We start from the raw sequence: 21,402 nt of genomic DNA, 5'->3' as shown, positions 1-21,402 counted from the left end.
CTTACATTACTACTTATAACGTTTTGTCCAGTTGACAGATTTAACTTTGGCTTTTACTATTTACATGGCATGTACCTAACACACATTGTAGTACAAGTATCTTAACAATCATTTCCCATTAAAAATAATAAGTTTATAAGTCAAAATGTACTTCCCAAAAATAATAGTTCCTTTTAGGAGCATATAGTGAATAATCTTTTTAATCATACCAAGTGGCAGCAATGTAATCAATTATTGAATGCCCAGAGAACCTGAAGTATTTCTGTCCAGCAGAGGTCAGTATAACCTCACGGTGTTCACCATGGTAACAATAGTTTGATGTTTCCTCACAGCCTGACCTTCTCTCCAGAGCTCCTCTCATCTCTCTGCTAATCATTCCAGATATGACCCCAGCTGAAAAATGCTCTATTGCATTGTCAGCGATCACGAGTCAATACAATCCAACTTCCCTCGCTCTCCACTGGCTCTGTCTGCAGCATGTTTCGTTTGTGGATGAATTTCCATGAACAGGAAGGAACTGGAGGTCCAAAGCCAACACCAGGGGTTGAGGGAGGCTGCCTTTGTAGCTGCCCCAGGACCGTTCACTGGGCCCAATAGTCGGCACCAATCCAGCCGGGCGCTTTGAGCTCTCCAAACCCACTCAGTCTGTGTTTGTTATTCATCCAGTCACTCAATACCACTAATGAGCACAGGGATATGTAAATCCCTAACTATTTCAATCATGTTTGCCGAAAGTACACCCTTCCCAATAGGGACAGGTTCCTATGGTTTCCAACTTTCTACTGCCTTTGTTGAGGAAAGACATTCCTCTCAGATACAGAAATGTTAACCTTTGAACTTAGAACTGTCAACCCAAAATGAAAAGTTGAAATTGAAATAGCAGTAAGTATGATTATTGTAGTGGGATAGCTACACAACATAGTGGATTGTTAAAACTCTTAAGTGGGGTAGTGAAATTTGTGGTGGAAAAGTGGACCAAATCCAAGTCACATCCGTGAACTTCCAGGGAATTCTAAAGGCCTGCAGCAGATCCAGGACTGGACTGGAGGAAGTGGCCTAAGAATGTGTTTGTCTTGCAAAAGGTTACTGAATGATACAGACATCTGTGTAAACAGATTTATTCAATGTTTTTAAGTACATGCTGATTTATTCTGGCATTACAAAAATTATGTAGCAGCTCTTGAGACAGTATTTTGGTTGTAAATCGCAAGCTAAGGGCCCAATTTGTTTGAAATTTGTTTCATTTTTAGCACAATAATTGTGATGATAATCCATCATGAAGTAGATTTGTAATTGCATTTATTTGTTATAGGCTCAAGTCAGAATCACCATAAATTATACCAAAAAAAACAGATCTGATATATTAAATTTGCCTGTATAACTTTATAATTGTTTGAGTAATTCTTTGTTGGTCTGGTCACCGAAAAGCAGACACAGCTTCTTAAATGACATCACTTGTTGAGGCATCTACTGCACAGCCTATTGCTAAATATTATTAACCAACGTTAATTTAAAGTCAGAAATATTAAATCCATTAGTATCAAATCCCTACACTTCTTGTACAGACTGAAGTGCCATTGTTCTAAGGATGTGGTTGAGTTTATTTTCAGAGTGTAATGATGCCATGCAAACCTCCAGGTCAATAAGACACAAATGAAAAAGCTGTTTTCCCCTGACACTGGTGGTTTCTGTTAAAAGCGTATTCCTCCGCACTGCTGTATGCATATATCAGTGAGTATTGCCCTCTGGTGCATGGATCTGTAAATGGCAGGAAGACTGAGAGACAGGTTTGTCTTGTGTGTGCCACTTCCTCTGCACATGACACGCAGCTCCATAGAGCTGATTAGGTTACAGCAACAGCACTGACAGAGTGGGTCTCTGGAGGGCAGGGGGCTTTTTGTGGCAGGACGAGCTATGCAAACTCATAAGGAAGGTCAAAGGAAAAAAAAGAGAAATGATGCACTCTTTTATGATACATATCAAGTCATGTCACCTGTAATATATTTAGCATAATTCAGATTCACATTTTGGTCAAAGCTAATCCTTCCGTCATTCTTTATTTTCTTTATTTGTGCATGGCTACAGTTCATATCTGTATGATGTCCTCTGAGTTGACAAAAAGTTAATACTGACATGAATGTTTAAATAAAGTTTATTTTTGGGGTAGTTTTAGCCTTATATAAAAGGGAGGACAGTTCATTGTGTATATGTTAGATTACATTTATATCAAAAATAAAAACAGTTATTTGAAATCATGTGATTTTTTTTGGTCCATGTCACATGTACTCAAGTACAAATTTCCAGTCCTCTTCACCTATGTAAAATAGTAACATAGGGCCTTGTCAATATCTATTGTGAGTCGGGGTGTATCAGTCTCCTAAGTGTGCAGGTGTAGTCAGGTCCGATGCTATAGCACAGCAGTAACAGATATTTGTTTGTGCTCGGGGGGCATGTGGGGTGTCCTACCCTGTTTACAAGCACAGGGCGGTGCCTCCGTGGACTACTTCTCTCAGACAAAGACATCAACTCTATTGGGATAGTTTTACCAACATAACGAATGTTTTTATGTTGTAGTTGCCTCAAGGAGTGTTGCTAGAGCAGGTGCATCATTGTTCTAAAGAGGATAATAAAGGCATAAATTACTCCTTTAGCTTGAAAATGACCCAATTTATCTAAATATAAACTATGAAATCTCTTCATTATTCACCATTGTGATAAAATAAATAAAAAATAAAAAATGACTGAATGATTCCATTCGATTAATTTCCCAGGATTTCGGGGGATCTGGAAATTATAATCAGCCTTTAGTACATAAAGCTTTTGTAGGACACCATTTCTGACCTCACTTTCAAACTTTGAAAACAACCTATCCTCCTCCACTACACATCTATAGACTAGAGGGAAACACTTTTTTAAAGAGAGAAATCACCATGTGAGTAACAATGACTTATACAATCTCACATACTAGAAAATATGGAAGATACTGGATTTATGACTACATCGGCGGCGGAGAGAGATCCAACATTTGAGCAAGGGACAAGGAGGATTAACACAACAGCGGTAGCCAAAAGTCTACTCAATATGATCGATATGACAACATTTCAAGTTGGTGGAAATAACTGTGTCCAACTGTCGATCATCTTAACAACACAACAAAATTCAAACCACATTTCCTGTAGTTGTTTGGGTTCTCACTCCTGACAATTGATTTCCAGACCTATGTTAAATACAAAAACGTTGAGGTCAGGACAGGCTGTTTTGTGACAGTGGCGTGTGAATATGTCTTGAGTCTGCTCTCTCACTCTTCCCTCTGGTGGCTGACTTTCCCCTGGCTCATCTTCTGACATTACAAAGACTCCCATAGACACACAATGGAGATAATATTTTGCCTTTCACAATGGCTTTCTCCTCTACTCTGTGCTCTGGGCTACAGCTTCACAGAGTCTAAGTGTAAGTGGCCAGGGCTTTTCCCATCGCTGTCTGACCCAGCCCTGGCAGAGAAATGAGTCCCCCTAGGTCCCTACCTGTCAGCGCTCCGGAGGGATTAGCCCATTCACAGCCTTGATATTGTTCTCCAGGCCACAATAAGGCTGCATGGGGGCCCTTTGTCATCAGGTCCTCTGTGAATGAACCTCTGCTGGGCCACCTGAAAAACATGGATTATAAGTTTTTAACCAGCTTATTACGAGACTTTTATCATTCTTCTGACACATGGCCTCCAGACCTATCCAACCCACATCAAAAGTAACAGAGCCAAAAAGTGCAAAGATATGAGCAGAGAAGCTAAAAAAGTGAAGTAAAGTGAAAAAAAAATAAAAAATCTTTAAAAGTAAAAATGGCATGTGACCAATACTAGCCTCCTCCGGAAGTACAGATACAATTTTCCAATTTGTTGACAGACTAAATAATGATCATGAGAGAAATTGATACCAAGCATAAGTCTTATTTTGGCAGACCCTTCCACGACCTTTGACCTCGCCAAGCAAATATTCTATCAAAGCAAACCAAAACCCAAATCAGAGAGCGTGAACTCTTTGTGACCAAAGCAGAAATCAGAAGGATTTCACGGTGCTCACACAGAACGTGACAGTGTAAAAGTCTGCGAGGAAGAGAGACATTTAGTCATTAGGACGCTCTTTTTTCTTGTTTACAACCAATTATTGAATTTGCAGGTGCAGGGTAAAAGTAGCATTCAGCACCAAATAAAAGTACTACTTCCTTCAAACATATTGCTCAAAAGTAAAAAGAATAGATTTTCTTGGATTTTCACTTTTAGCAAGTGAACCCTAACCCTTCATTAAACAACTTATAAAAAGAGAAAAAAAAGACTTTGTTTATTGTCCATCAGATAATTTTTTTTTTTCCAGATTAATGTCAAGGCCGAGACTGTATATTAATCTGGGGCCTTTGTGGATGGATTCTGTCATGTAGTACTTGGGACAGTAACATTTAAATAGCATCCAAATGGTATAATATAATGCTGTTTGAAAGTTTGGACTCAGCAGTGGCACAGCTGACAGTGGCCAGTTAGGGGCGTTTGATGGATCACCTGTGCGTGCCAGCATCAGTGCTCAATGTGTGCACGTCCCAGGAGGCTATATAGTATATCAAATGGCATGTTAATTACTTTGCCTTCAAAAATGGGCTGTCCTGGCTGCAAGTGAGCATTACACAATCCAATGATAGTACAGTTAAAGGCAGACAAAGCAGAATGCACGGAATACAGCGTGCTTCTTTTGTCTTTCAGTGGGTAGGCAATTGAGGTGAGTGATATTGACAAAATCATGAAATTAATATCTCTTCCCAATATCTCAACACAAATAACTACACAATATATACAAGTCCATTTAAAACATTAAAAACAGGTGCAGGTGTGATTATAATTGTTTATCACCAGATTATTAAAGTGCATTTGTGGCACCAATATATCCAGTTTTGAATGTCCTTGAAATGTATTCTATTGCTTGAAAGGAACTACTTTGTGGCGGAAGGATATTGGGGGGGATGATGTCACAGAGAGAGCGAAAAAAAAATGTTGATGGGGATGTTTGAGAATGATCTTTTAGAAATGCCTTCCAGAAAAGCTGTCCCTCTCCTGGTGATTCTTCTTGCACCTACAACCTCGTAACTTCAAATAACACTTCACAACAAACACCAAAACAAATTTTACACAACTATTATAATTACCCTATTTAAATTAAAATATTTTACTCATTCTTCAACCACAACCACAACAACAACAACAACAACAACAACAACCACAACAACAACAACAACATTTTAGATTTCTGTGCCAAATTGTTCTTCCAGGAATAAATAAAAATACCAATTTGCAGAACTACCCTATCATGTTTGGTTTCATAATCTCAAAAACAACATAGACGCTCCAGGTCAGACACTCCGTATGAAGTGTGCGGTAGCAACACCCGGCCGACAGAAGAGATGGACGTTGACCCTTGACCCGTGGTGACCCCGAGCCCTCCCTCTGTTCCTCCACCACACACGCACCCATCTGAGAGCCCATCAGAGGGTGTCAGATCAAAGCAGGATGGGGCGGAGGGGGACTGACCCGGTGCGGACAGAGGCGCACAGACACAGGCTCCAAGGACAGCCCCAAGAGGCCCCTGGGGTTTCCCAAAGCTTAGTGAAAGAGAGAGAGAACAGGAGAGAAAAGGAGAAAGATAGAGAGAGAACAGGAGGTAAAGAGAGAACAGGAGAGAAAAAGAGAAAGATAGAGAGAGAACAGGAGGTAAAGAGAGCGTGAGCGTAGGCGAGATAGATAGATACACAAGAGGACAAAAAGCGTGAATGCGTGTCCCTCTTTCGGTGCTGGGACTGAATGCTACAGGTGCTGATCATCCATCTTCTTGTTCCCACTGTCACTAACCCGATGACTGTTTTAAATACTCTGCCTAAAGAAGACACAACTTACAACTTAATACACTGCATTTAGATATGATATTTCTTTATTGAGAAATGGTGTAATGTAGCTAGTCCATTACTATCATGGAGGCTAACAGGAAGAAAAGGACATACACAAATGTTTAAAATGTTTTATTGATAAATGTGTAGCACTGACTTGATTGTAATTGAATTGTGAGAATTTTAACTTACCCATGTTGTCTGCCTTAGGTGTTTCGGCCAAATGAGTCCCTGGGGAGCCGAAGCACCTTAAGAAGGTTCCGGGGCAGACCATTGGGGGTTAACAAGGAGGGGTGTTGTATATTTTAGCTTGTGGGTAATGTAATTATTTTCCACTGTTAAAATAATTGAATTTAAACTGAGCTCTATTTAATTGACAATTTCATTGAATAAATTCGTACATTGATGGATTGGAGCTGAATTTTAACAACAGAACTGGATCTGAGAAAAGACTTACCTGTTATACAGAATGGGCTCACCCAATTAGGGAGAGGCTCTATAAAAGGAACAATCTCAGTGGCTATGTGAGAGGGTGCTGTATGTAACAGGTACTGCAAATGATGATTCTTTTAAACTTTTTCCTTGGGTTTTTTTTGTAAATGGTTGTGGTGGAAATAAAACGCACTTGGGTCTGCACTGGACTAACTGGCTCAGCTCAGCTCAGCTCAGTTCCTCTTTTAACCGCTAAAGTTGCTATCCGGGCGATTACAAATGGATATGTGTTTTTTTCTATCTTTAATCCAGTCATAACTATAAATGTTTCTAATTTGTACCCTCTGACTAGATTTTTATTTTTTTTTCTTGATATATTCATTTAATCATTTATTAATGTATTTACCTATCTATCTATTTATCTATCTGTCTATATCTATCCAGGTAAGTCGACTGAGAACCAATCATTATTTATAACAACGACCTGATTGTATACATATGTATTCTTATGCCACTGCGCTGCACTGGCATGTGGCATTAGAGACTCGTTATAGTGAAGCCACCATGCACACAAAGTCTCATGGGAGCATAATCACCATAATTATTAAATAATGAGTGTTCATAAAGCGTCCCTCTTAAATGATGTGTTTACTCACTCTATCTGCACTTGATTAGATCTAATCACTCCTTTGCGACGCCAGCTTTTACAATGTCTATTAGTTGCTTAGTTGGAAGTGTAATTAGCCAGGGGGATTGAGCTCATTTAGGCTTTCCAGCAAAAATAACATGTCAACATTGGAGAGCATGGATTGTGCGATGTCTCTAGGCTGAAGATCGTGAAATGCAGAGTACGGCATGAAATTTCCTATGAAACCCCATGGACACACGATGCACATTTGGACTATGTCAAGCGTCTTACACTTCGCCTCCAGATTTTTATGAAGCTGTAGTGAATTGATACAGTCTATAGGTCTCTCTCTGTCCAGCTCCTGTCTCTAGTGTACAACTATAACAGACAAACACCGCTCTCTAGCTCTCGTGTCGTTTACAAGGTGACAAGGCTCGGCGCGGTGTCTCTGTGCAGCTGCTTTGCCCTGTAAAATGGACTCTTATGTGATCTGTCTGTGAACACAGGGCTCACAAGACTGTTTAAAGATCTATGCGTTTTCCACCTGGCTCAAAAGGCCTTAATTATGGACTAGTTGAAGGAAAATAGGTAGTGAATTACTGCCTAAAAAGTAACAATAGACATATTTTTAGTTTGGGGGTAAATGCTCGCTCAATTGATAAACAAAGCACAAATTGCAAGCCTCCAAAGCCTTTATCTGTTTGTAGAGGAGGCGTGTACTAATTGTTTTTCAAATCCAAGCATAATTGGATGAAGGTATTAGGAAAAAGCATATTTAATAAAACAAATTCCAATGTGGGTTGTTAAAATACTTTCACATGGGAAATTACATTTAGTTGACCAGAAAGGGGGACATAATCTAAACCGGCCAGTCTCTATAGTGTGTTCATATGATACTTTGAGCTCTGTGCCTCTGTCAAGTCCTCCGAGGCGAGACACTGAGATAGCATCGAGCCAGCCTGACCTCTTCACTCTTCGCCTGCTTTTCTTAGGCCCCTCCCTCTTCCTTTACCTTTGCACTTCCTCCTGGCACCTCTGGCACTGGGTGGCACCCAAGAGTCAGAGCATTGTCAGAGAGACATTTACATTACACCACAACAAAATGAGACGTTTAACCCAGAGCCCTCTTATGAAATCATGAAAAAAATTGTTGAAGCTAATAAGTAATGTGTGGTTTCTGGTTCCTAGTGGTCAGTGCCCATCCCGCCTTAGTGGGTTCTCTCCAGGTTTCACAATGTTTTACATGAAATTGTGGGTCCAAATTGCTCCTAGTGAAAATATGTTTGTGGTTAAAAGGTGCACTATATAATTTTTCTAATGGAGAATACACCACCTGCTTGTCTCCTAGAATATTCCACAGTATAGCATTAATCTGAATGCAATTAGAAAGAGATGAATAAGTGTAATGTCATACTGTGGAAAATTACAGACAAAGCCATAACATCTCCATGGTGATAAGCAGATGCAGACCCTCCTCCAGAAAAGTTACTTGGCGCACTTTAAATGGTTGTATATTATATTAACCCTGTGATTAACTAGTTTAAGATTGCTCCCATGTCTAAAGTCTGCAATTGCTGGGAGAAAGCTCTTGTGTAAAAACATGAATGAATACATTGAAGGGAAAGGAATTTTGTGAAGAATGAATCACAGCATGAAAGGAAAGTCCATTTCCCCAGCACTTGCAAGAACAACAGATTTAACATACAAGTACATCTATTTTAGGGGAACCTCCTGCCAGTATTTGGACCTAGGAGGTTTTCAACACACACACACATATGGAAGCTTATCTGCATTGAACATAAGCCAACACTGTCCATTCAGCAGGCTGTCGACTCTATCTGACTATCTGGTTTTCCTGCCATGTCCAAGCACTGAATCTAACATGGAATCTGGTCCACTGTAGCAACTATGATCATTTCAATTTTACTTTTAATACAAGTAAACTCTACTGCAGTGGTTCTCTAACTGTACTATAGGAAGAGAACATCATAGTGGAATGCAGGATTCTTGTGGCTATTTGACTGTATGCAATTACTGCATCTTTGGTTGGATACAGGTGAGGTGAGGGCTTTTGATTTAGATTAGATTAATCCATGTTTAGTCTTGGTTTTATTCCAATTAAAGCACTCAACCACAAGTGCTGGTTTATCCTGTAGTCTCAGTTTAAACCTGTCTGATGCTTGCACTGGTTTGCCTGACGCTTGACCTGTTTTAGTCCAGGCAGAGTCCAATTCTTTGGTGGCTTATTCTTTGCTGTTCCTTGATATCCTAAATAGGGAGCAACTGCTTTGCCATTTTTACAACCTTTATATTCACAAATCTGAAGTGAAGAAAGCACACAAGTTCGGTCCCTTATGGCACCAGTCTCAATTCAGCGTGCTACAAAACTTGATCCAGGGATTGTTCTGTCTGCCCCAAAGTTCAGCACATGAGGAAAAGAGAAAAGAGAAGGGTCATGGCACTAAAACACTGCCACCAGTTCAAAGGTTGGGCACGAACGCCAGTCCAATGGAAAGATCCATCTTGGTCAAGGAAAAACCTTTTGAAAGCACTCCGTGTAATCGTGGGATGCAGCGTGACGGACCATATCGTTATTAAAAGGTATTGTTAGAGGAAAGAGGAGACTGGGGTCACATTTGATGTACACTGCTTTATTGTGACACTGGAGACAATCCTTTACTGTTGCTGATGATGGATATGAGGTTAGCTGTGACCAAAGTATAACATATTTGAAGACTAGACTGTTGACTTGACTCACATGGAGTTTGGTACAGTGTCAATTCTTCGGTCATATGTTCTGCTTCTATATAGTTAACATGATGTATGCAAATGTAAGATATTTTTAAGGTGCACCAATTAACTTTTCTGTGGAAGGAGCACCTGTTTGTCTCTATGGAAATAGTATTGCTTTGTCTGAAATGTTACATAGTGTGGCATTAAACAGTCCATTTTGCATTGATTCAATCGTTGGTTTCTCTTGCCTTTAAAACATACATTCTACTGACCTACACCTTTGTCTAGTGGCATCACCCGTTTTTCTCCTTGGACGTATATGCCACAAAATTATTTCCTGAAAAGGATTAATACAGTACATCTAATTTAAAAACTTTAATATACTGTGGAACATTCTAGGCAAAGCAAAAACTTCTCCATGAAGGCAAGCAAGTGGCAGACAATCCACTAGACAAGTTACATCAGCACCTTTATTTATTTAGTCCAAGAAAGAATTTCAGGGTACAGATAAAAAAACATAGGTAGGGAGAGAAACATGACAGCCAGGGAGATGGCTAGATACATTGTGTAGTAAAAGATGGTCAGCAAACATTCCACCTAGTTACCACATAACTGACCCACCTTTAAATACATGTAAATCCCAGAATCCTTTGCTCCAGTGGTTGTGCAGGTGGTGTGTGGTCATCCACCTGCGTTGCCTTTGTGTCCCTGTCATCCGCCTGTAGTGGTCTTTGTGAGTGTCTGTGTGAGAACAGGCCTGAGGAGGGCCGATGATGGAGATACTGCTCTCTGTGGCGGCCATGTTCTCACAGGACCTCAGCACATCTGGACACTGGACATCAGCTCTGAGAAGAAATGATGGGAATTCAATGCTTGTTATGGAATTTCTGTGGGTCACTCACTATACATTGGCATTAGGATTAGTAGCAGTGAATCTGTAAGTTTTAAGAAACTTATTGTAATGTGAACCTTTTAATACCTGTGATGGAAACATTGTGCAATAAACATCAACCAAATGAAAGAGTAACTGTAATGACATACAATTACTTTTTCATTTGGTGGTATTCAGAATTCAGTAACTTTTCAAAAAATCCAAGACTAAATTTGATCATGCAAATGATGTGGTAACTTGTGTTCAGAATACAACATTCAAATTTACATGACTATTCACTAGAGTACTACAAATATTTTGGTATGACACAAAAAAACTACAAGCTAATTTTACATTTTACAAGTAAACAAAACAAAAATCTCTGCAATGACGTCCACAGGCCACGGCCTGGACACATTTTCATTCACCATTACACTACTGGATATGCCTGAGCTCCTGCCCGGCCACGGTCTCTGCTCTACTGTTCCATATTCACACTTTTATTTACTTCTGGTCCAGAGCGGAGTGTTGATAAATGACGCCGCTGTGCCCTGGGACTCTGTGTTTAAGGAGCAGAGGGCCGATTTATGAGCGCTCTCTCGCAGGCTTCACAGTGATTAATCGACTGGTCCGCTGCGGCCACAGGCACAGGGGTGGGGGCGGCTGGCCGGACTCTGTTTGGATAGGCAGATAACATCAAAGCGGCCTGCTGCTTGTGTTAAGAAAATACTGCATTCTGGGTCAGTGCAAATGAATCCACGAGGAGCTGGAAACTGCTTTAAATGGCATCCACATCTTTATCACTGTGGATGGCGGAGAGAAGAGCATGGGTTTTCTTCCTGTGTATGTAGTTTCTATGTTTTGTAATGTAGTGCTTGTAAAAATGTATCTTAAAAATACATTGGTAGGCAGAGCTGGAGAGAATGGCCCTAAAATGTAATCACGCAAGTAGTGACTCTGATAGTTACTCAAGTAAAAGTATAAAAAAAAAGGATTTGGAGTATTTTGGAGTAACTGTGGGTGTAAAATATATTTAAAATTTGATAAATGATTTCTGAGTTAATGTCATTGGACAGAAAAAAATAGACTTTTTTGACCTTTTAACCATGTTATAGTTGTTTCCTCTTCTCATTTACACTCTCGTATCTTGTATTTAGCTTGATTCATCCACATTTGAGCCATCTTTATAAAGCTGTATGCAAGTCATAGCTCCGATTAACCCACATTTTCACCGCCACTGGTAAACACTCACTGCTTTGTACTTAGTTTGTTTTCCTACTTTATTCCCTTAATTGGTGATACACGCAGGATTCAGCAGCGTTCCATAGCCATTTTGGTACAAATGAAAAAAATATCTGCAACTGGCTAGCGTGATGTGCAGCAATCCATCAGAGGGGTCGTCAACTTCACAGCACTTTGTTGGGATTACGTGTACAGTGACATCAGCTCCCATTGGGCACTGCAGTTTTCTAACAAAGAAGTCAGCGGACTTGTTTCTTTTCTTAAGTCGTTGTAGATCAATAACGTAATTTAAATTATAACATAATGATCCATGGGTGTCATTGATTAAAACTTTACAGCAGACACAAGAACAATAGATCTTCTTTAAATAACCCACAGATTCGAGTATATCCAAAGAATGGATAAAAAAATACAATAGTCAATGATATTTGTAGGTAAGGTGTTTGAATCATTTACTATTGTCAACATAAACCCTTTGCCACAGTGGTGAGCGTAACCAAAACTTTTACTGAAGTAATAGTACCGTTACTTCAAAACAAAACATTAGTCAAGTCAAAGTAAGGTGTCCGAAAACTACCGACCTCTGCCAACTTAATAAAAAAGCCATATAGGTCAATATGGCAACCACTGATCTTATATACTGCAATGACTGAAGATTAAACTATTAACCCAATGTAATCATTATTAAACATTTCAGTATATACAAATATTTACACTAACTAAAAATCCCATAGCTTCTTTCTATTAATCAGCATCAACATACAAGTTATTCTGTTCTTCTTCTCAGTGATATTCAAGCACTGTATGAGTAACTCTTCAGCTTGAAAATGTTTAATTCTAGAAATGCCAACGCATGTGACCAAACTGCGGTTTCTAAGGCTTAAATGCTTCAAGTCATATCTCCATCTCCATCCAGCCTGACAGTTCAAACAAATGAGGTTGTAATGAGTGGTTAAAGGTGTTAGCCTCAAAGATATTTACCTGGTCCACACCTGCACTGCTGATCCTAGGTCACTGAGATGGGCTGAGTGCTGGAGGGCGCACTCTGCCTCTCTTTTCATCTCTGTCCCACTACTACTGCGGCTGCACCTCCAGGCCCGGGACCCTCTTATCCCACATCAGATCATGGCATTGCCTCATGGAGCTGTCAATAAGATTTATGGTCATAACATTATCATCTTGTGAAGTTTTACAGCATTCAAATAAATAAAATCATTTGGTGGCATGATTTATTTTATTTGAACATTTCTCATTCAATCATGTTCTGGTTATTTATATGGACTTTGTAACTCTTCTGGTGGGGGGTCTGGTCTGCTACATGCTGGTTATTGCTTTGCCTGAAATGTTCCGCTGTATGTTATTAAATGTACCAGTATCTATCTCCATGGAGAAAAGCAGGTTCTACCAGGCCAAATTGCAGGCTAGATGTGTGGAAAGGCAACCCCACTGCACGTTTTTTAAGATTTCATTTTAGTTATAGATATGTTTAAAGGGCCCATATTACACTATTGTCTGATCTATGTTAACATGTTGTTTCCTTATCCTTGTTTCCTTGTGTTTTCTTTCATTCACACATGTTTAACACACAAACCCTGCACACTTAAGCTGAGTTCTTCTCTCAAACCAAAAATCTCAACTTGTGATGTCATGTGGTAATACAGGAAATGCTCCACTGTGTTTTTAAACTCCATGCACCTTCACAAGGATCATTTGAATAACTGAACTAAGGGTAAAAGGTAGCTGTGAAAACTACAACTTCATGACATCACAAAGTAGAACAGAGCATTTTAAGCTTTGGAGATGTAGACAGACTAATACTCAAACATGCGTCAAATGAAACAGGTATGTTTTTGATGAGGTAACAGAGTCCTAACATGGCTAAAAGCTCACAGGAGTCAGTTTTGCCTAATACAGGACCTTTATTGCCATATTGTGGAAAACTCCAGGCAAAGCATCAGGTGTTATACCCGATGAAGACAGACCACCCACTAGAAAAGTTACATAATGCGCCATTAAACAAGATCAGGTAGCATACACCTGCTAAGGCACTGGTCTTTGTTGCACTGTTGCCCAGACCTAAACTCAAAGTATATTTTTAAAAATTGTTCATTTCAAAAGGTAAACATTAGTTTACAATGTTACAAGAATAAAGTATTCATTTTCTTTTTGTAAAAGATTCATTTCCCATTCATTTGGGTTATTTGTATTACCAGTACATACTTGAAGCAAAATGGGTTCTGCCAAGGTCTTATCTCATTTACACATCAAAATACTTTCTCTTCTTTCCCATTGTAAGAACACCATACTCTCCGAGCCAACAGGGAATCATTGAGCGAATTTCCGCTCCCCTATTTTCAACTTCCAACTTGCTTTTCCGCCATGGCTAAAGGGATGCCAATTTAGCCCAGTTGAAAGGCGCTCTGTTACCTGTCCGCTGGGGTAGAACCTGTGCGGAGATTGCCCTTTCCCATGCTTCCACCACGGGACCCCTACTACAGGCAGACAGAGGGTACACCTGTTCCCCTCCCAGAGACTGTCCCGGGATCTGAAATCTTAGTGCGGGCCGTACCTATTGAGAACAGCCAGTGTGATAAGGGCCAGTACTGTGATGGGCCAGAGGTAACTTGAGCATGGACCAGGAAAGAGAACGCCTGCAAGCCAGATGCACCCGCTGCCAAAGCACAGTGCCTCCTTCTACGGGACGATTACTTGCAATAGAAAAAGCCATTGTCTGCTATGAGTCTGCCACTTATCAGTGTATTCTTCAGAAAGAGAATGGTCCGCCTGTGTTGCACCAATGGAGTTTATTGGCTGAAGGGAGGAGGTGAAGTTTCTAAAGCCACTGGTGTAAATCAGGACAATTACAGTCCTGAGAGGGAAATCGCTTGCCTCTCTTGGAAATACCTTGGACTCAAAGGCGTAAATTTTAAATCAAGCTTCATACACTTTTAACAGTTTGTGTGTTTTAAGGCGCCAGGACCCCACTATTCATGTCCTTTAAAAATGAATAAGGTGTGAACAGGGACTGAATAGTTGCTGCGCAGGAAGCAATATAGTTGGGGTGACCACAATAAATAGGGTATAGGCCTCTGACGCCCATGTCAAAACATTTCGTAGCATATACACAATATTTTACTAAGCTTTACAGGACTAGGGGTGAGTTTAAGTGGAATAAAATAACAATAATAATCCATTTAGACTGGGAGCTCACACCTCAATGTGACTGGTTAATTCCACCTGTCACTCACTCAGAATAATGACTGACCAGAGATTGGAAGTAGCAAAGTAGCAAAGAGCAATGAATAAGTTAAAATATCACAATTGCATTTTATATAACCATATGACCAAACCTTAAGCAGTATGATGGGAAAAAAGAGACCTGGGCCTTTGCAGGTGGGAAATCAATAACCAGTTAGTGAGAGGACTTATACTTAAACAATAGACTAAATGATAACCATTAACACGCCAAATCACAAAGGTAATGCTAACTACTCTGCCAATATGTACCACAGTAGATTCCTCAAAACCTGTCTCCTTCTTTCCCAAACTATCAGATATCTGCAAGGTCAGTCACCACCATTAAACTCTAAAACTGAATTGTTCAAGGCAATATCTAATAGTAATAGTCAAAATTGGAGACTCCCATTGGATGAACTTGTGCTCTATAAGATGTCTCCTACTTTTACCATCTCCACATGCAAAGGGGGGACATCAGAGGTGCACTTTGGTTGCTTTGGTCCAGTTGCAAAAGCTGCAGTGTAAAAATGTCAAGTGACTCAGAGCATGACTATAGAGAAGATGGACATAGCAAGAGAAGATGGCCACTCAGGGGCTGTTACTGAGGTCGTGAGGTCAATGTCTTTGTGCCTTAGGAGGGTATGGGGAAATAAGTTGCAGCAGCGGAGCAGGGAGTAACGCTCAGAGAGGAACCCAGATGCGCAGACTCCTTTAAAGTTCACATTTGACGACCACGTGCCAAAAGAATGACCTCCTGTCATTTTAGATGGGCTTTCTCCTCTTTGTGAATGAGGTTGGAGCAGATTTTTAAGCGAGTATTAACTTCAGGGAGGAGAAGGCAAGGTGAGCCCTGAGAACCTGTGCATGACACAGAATAAGAGGGGCAAAGAAAAGATAAAGTACTTCAAAGTACAGGTTACACAAACAAATCAAAAAGTCACATATAAGTTCAGGAGTTCCCAAAGTGGGTACAAGGCATGAGTGTAAAGATGATTTACATATACAACTTGGATGCACACAGTTTATTTAAGAGGTCACTGCTTTCTTTACATCACAATTGATATATTTTTTTACTGCAATACATTATTTCCCAGTATATAGTCCAATGTCTTTCCAGAACAACTTCAATTTATCTTGCTTTAATCGTTAACCAGTTTGTGAGCATTGCGTGGCTTCACATGATGGTCAGGCTCACATGTTGAAAGCCTCTCTGTATTGTTCCACAGCGGGTGACAGCTTAATGTGCTTGTCTAATTTATTCTTCTTCCCATCCTTTGACTCACAGGGAAAAACATGTCTCATATATGCAACAGAAGAGGGCATGTTATGGGAGGGACAGTTAGTTAAGCTGTCCTCACCTTTCCGCCTGACCTGGGACTGTTGCTGGGGATGTTTTGGAGCTGAGGCATCCTTCGTGCACGCTCTGATTTATGACCGCGCATGTTGAAAGGAAGAATGTAAGGGGCATGCACTGAGCAATATTGATCCAGGGCATCAGTGAGTGAAGGAGGGATGGAGAAGTAGGAAGCCAGGAAGGTAGGAGAGGAGACAGAGAGGAGACTGATGCTGGGCCCATTAGCCTGTTGCCTTGTGCAGGAAAAGAGCAGAGCAGTGATGGCTGGAGAGGAGAGAGGAGTGGAGAGGGGAGCAGAGGGGGTGTATAATAAGATCACTCCCCCATTAGCCCAGGGGAGATGCCTCTTTACAGATGCTATCAGTGTGAGCACACAACTCCATCATGCCTGCCACTCTGTCGCCACGCAACTGCACACAGGCAGAGGCGGAAAGATACAAAGAGGATGCATTTGTGTGATTGTTTTTTTTTTCTGTTTGGTATGGTGTGTCCTGTCCAGTTTATACTTTATCTGATAAGTCAAAAAATCAAAGTAACAAAATACACAAAATATTCAGTCCCACTATAGAAATGGAGATGCTGTATCAGAATGTATGTTCAAAATGTGACGATGGGGCCAACATTGTAAATAAGAATTTGTGGTAAAATAAATGTTAAATAAAAGAATAATAATAATAACACAATTGTCTTTATGCTGCTACTAACATTATCATTCTTATGTTAATGACCCACAGAATACATAAAAGTCATGTGATAACAGCCTGGGCCCATGTGCAGCAAAATTACATAATCAAGCTACATTAAGGTGTGTTTACACTGACTCAAAACATAGAGATTTGCTAAAAGTCGTAGGTTTCACATGCACTGAAAATCCTAAATTCAATTGGAGAAAATGATATAATGCATTTTTACATATCAGATTATGAACCCGGCAGACATATATGTACTTTGAGCAGAATTAGGTTTATACCCTATTGTTTATTGGAAACGTCTATAGGGCTGGTGTCTGTGGACACCTTGAGTGGATAACCATATGCTGTCACAGTAGACCAGACGTGCCTCATATTGAGAGCGCTGTTGACCTGGGAATTGTGTGGGAGGAGGAGCGCGGGGGTGGAGCGGCACAGGGGACTTGTGAGAGTTTTCATGAGGTACAAATCAAGGATTTAACTGCTCCAGCTCCTATGCGCCTACTCTGTTCTGCTGCTCACACTGTGTAAGTCTGCAGGAGGAACTGAGGCGGTACAGAAATCACAGAGAAGCCTGACAAAGTGCTGGTTAGTGTGGCCGAGATGGTTTTTGGTGAACGATGTGCAAAAATAGTGTGAGACCTAACAATAGCTCGGGCCACACATGAAATCAAAGGCAGATGTCTCCAGCTTTTGACCCAACCACATCAGCTGTTGCTCGATGTTTCTTTCAGCCTTCGCAATTATTTTAGAAAAGGGACAAACCAAAACCAACTAAACATTCACAGTCCTCAGAGTCCATAAATGTTAAGCCTTTGGGCAGAAGTGGGAAACCCCTGTTCTCTGGTTGTGACAGAGGCTGCAGCCGCAGCACGCTAAAGCAAGGAAGTGTTATTATGGACGAACATGCCAGCAGTCCTCCTTCATCTGCAACAAAGCCACTGCCTGTCAAACAACTGTAGCACATTATCAGTGTGGTCTTTTACAGTCCTTCTACTGCGAGAAAAGCCTAGTAAATTACCAACTGGACAGAATACAACTTAATGAGTGAAGTGATGTGAGAACAGAGCATGGATGGTCTGGGAAATTTTTATATTGTAAGCTTTCTCCAAGATCAAACAGTTGCAACTTTAATATGTCATTCTAAACTATGTGTTGGCAGCAGATAAAACCAGAGGTGAATCTTAAAGTCATGCTTAACAAATCCATTTGTGCTTCACAGGAGACAGAACCTGCTCCTGTCTGTTTCTCCAGTCCGTCTGTATGAAAATGTAACAATTTGAGAGAGCTGCATATTTTTGCTCAGGCTTGCCCTAATGGTGCCCAATCAGTTCCACCAGGTCTGTTCCAATGGGCTCGCGGCCTCTAGCCTGATTACACTGAATTGTGGGTATTTCCTGCCTCTAAGCCTCGCATATGGATTGAGTAAGGCAGTGGCTGAGGGAACTACCGTTTCTCTCCACTACATCTTCATTTCTTTCTCTCTCTCTCACTTTTTTCAACAGGGAAAAGCAAAACACTTTTGTTTTTTCTGGCTCCGCTGTCAAAATACCGAGCAGGGCTTTGGCTCAGCGTCCGCTCGCACACAGGCCAAAGAAAATCCCACGAGACAAGTGTGGCTAAATGCACTTTAATCCACATGATCACTATCCGTCTGCACACCAAGCCACACCTCGCTGACCTAGTGCTGCAACACAAACATTCAATTTATTAAACAGTCCCTAATTAAGTCCAAAAAGTCCAGTCAATTTCACTTATAATACAAAAACTACAGATTGCAAGGTCTATTTCTTTTATAATGGTATGTGACATCTTCACACAAATGCATTAAGGACCAAACTCACTGCCAGTACTATTTTAGTGGTTTTATGCGCAGCACTTTAGATGGAAGATTACATTATTCAAGCTTCAGACCTGACAGAGGTTAGGGGAAAAGTGGGATTAAAGACGTTAGTTGTGAAGGGAGAATTGCATTATGTGTCCAACTAAAACCAGTGGAGCAGTCCACTTTGGTGCATGTTTTTTATTTAAAGGTGCACTATGTAACTTTTCTAGTGTCTCAAGGTATGGCATCAAACATATCTATCTTCCTTTTATTCAATTATGGTTGTTTTCATTGCTCAAAAATATCTTGGAAATCAATCTTACGCTTCTCCACAGATTTGACCTGTAAGTTTCCCCGGAGGTGAAAAGTTGCATAGTGCACTTTTAATTTACAATATTTTTTTTGTTTTGAACATGAACAGAGAACTTGTTCATGCATGTTTTATATTTAATATGTATGCATCATCTTCTTTCCTTTCTATGCTTTGTTACAAGCGTTCCACAACAGACAATAGAGTCAGGGTAATGACTATCTTGCTCAGTGAACAGTATACTATTAAATGTGATTGACTGACTTATTGTCGTGATGCTGTGACCACTGGAATGCACATTGTGTGAAAAATGCCTAACAAACACACTAGTGGCCATGGCCTGCTCCAGTTACTTTTGTCCACACCTGACATTATGAATCTCTTTGTGATAACATGAGAAAGGCTGTTTGTATTAATATTGTTAAGTAAATACACTGTAGTCCAGATGTGCGTAATGCATAAAGTTACCTGATTTGTAATCTGATAGAAGGCCAATGGAAAACATGTGAAACTAAAAGAAAATGCAGCATATAATATAATAAAGTGCATTGTTTGATTGGTTATGGTTATTTTTGAGACAACATTCCTGAGAAGAATTGTCAAGATAAATTACACAAAAACAGCTGTGCTATTAAGGAGGCCAATTCAGTTCTAAAAACTAGACGATGGTACACAAATTAATCTATTACACTACTTGATACTTAGTGGCAGTACGGTCATATTATGTACATGGCTGAATTATCATTATGTTGGTGTAAAAATACTTTTGGTGTGTCTTTCAGTATTTTATTTGTAAGCAGGTCTACACTGAATTTGGAAAAAAGAAAGTTTCCTGGAAAAGACGCTCACCCATCTTGAAATGGTATTGTTCTATTTTACAATGTAACACAAATCAAATATTATAGAGGTGCGGAGAATAAAATTCACCTGACATTTTTAGCGTGACAGTTCCGCCATCGCTGCGTTTAAGTGGCAAATGGGGCTTTCATGGCGCTAGGCCTGAACTTCTGTTAAGCACACATCCTGTAGCGGCTATGTCCCCTGGCAATGACCTGATCCAGCAGCCAGGAAGCAACCAATCAGGAACTTATTAGATCAGCTCTGCAGGAAAAAAAGAATTAATAAAGTTTCCCTCAAAATATCTGCCTCACCTGCTTCAACTAACCCTGGAGATCTGAGGGCGTCCACTTGACACGCTTTCATCAAACCGGGTGCATTAAACTTCCTCTTTTCTCCTCTCTCAAATGATCTCTGGTCGTCATGATATGCCTGTGGAAGGTGTTGTGTTCCTTGCAGCCCATGTCCAGACAAGGGTGGTCCGTGCAACCGGATCCTCCGACATCGCTCTGAACATGAAAACACGAAACATAGTTATTGATCACGCTGGTCCACGCTAATCAAATAGCATCCTGGTTTGTTTGAAGCTAAAAATGGTTACGGGAGATGTTTACAATTGCACTTCTAGACCTTCCAGCTTCACCCATTCTCCCGATAAACACAGACAGTGGTGTTATTTGTATTGTTAAATTTACATTAAGTTTGATTTAATTGCATCAAGCCACTAAACAGATCTTACAATAATGGGTTGGGAGAGAAAATTGCAATCATCTGTAAGCAGCCTGTGGCACTGTAATGGACAAACCTGATTAATTTAATCTTGTTGCACTCCATTAAGGCTGCACTTTATCATTTCAACAGATGGAGCACCAAGAAATTAAAAAATGCTCTCAAGGATATGTGGCACTCTCACTTGTTATGATGCCCTGTTATTGGAAGGTGTGTTGTGTGTGTGGGCAGCAGCAATCATATGCAGGCTCCAGATCAACGCGTTTAGAAAGAGTGCTTTCAACAAATCGGATTAAGTAAACAGTCAATTGTTGCAACAAATCACCAGAATTGCTTCCATGATTTATCGCTGAAGGCTATTAACGGCTGTCCATCCAATAACCCAATTTTGTGGTTATTATTATCATTGGGGTAGAATGACAGGTGTAAAGCTGTATACTAGGGCAGGGCATCCATCCACATAATATGAATGCAGAAAATGCTGCTAAACTAATCAGAGTTTCTGTTGTGCTGTCTAATAATGGACATGTTATATGTTCTTGTCTATCAGCCCTGTACATCTATTAGAGTCCATTGAATAAAATATACTTGTC

This window comes from Periophthalmus magnuspinnatus, chromosome 20, assembly GCF_009829125.3.
Source record: "Periophthalmus magnuspinnatus isolate fPerMag1 chromosome 20, fPerMag1.2.pri, whole genome shotgun sequence".
Classification (NCBI taxonomy): Eukaryota; Metazoa; Chordata; class Actinopteri; order Gobiiformes; family Gobiidae; genus Periophthalmus; species Periophthalmus magnuspinnatus.
The sequence above is the reverse complement of the archived record's forward strand: the minus strand, read 5'-3'. Positions refer to the sequence as shown.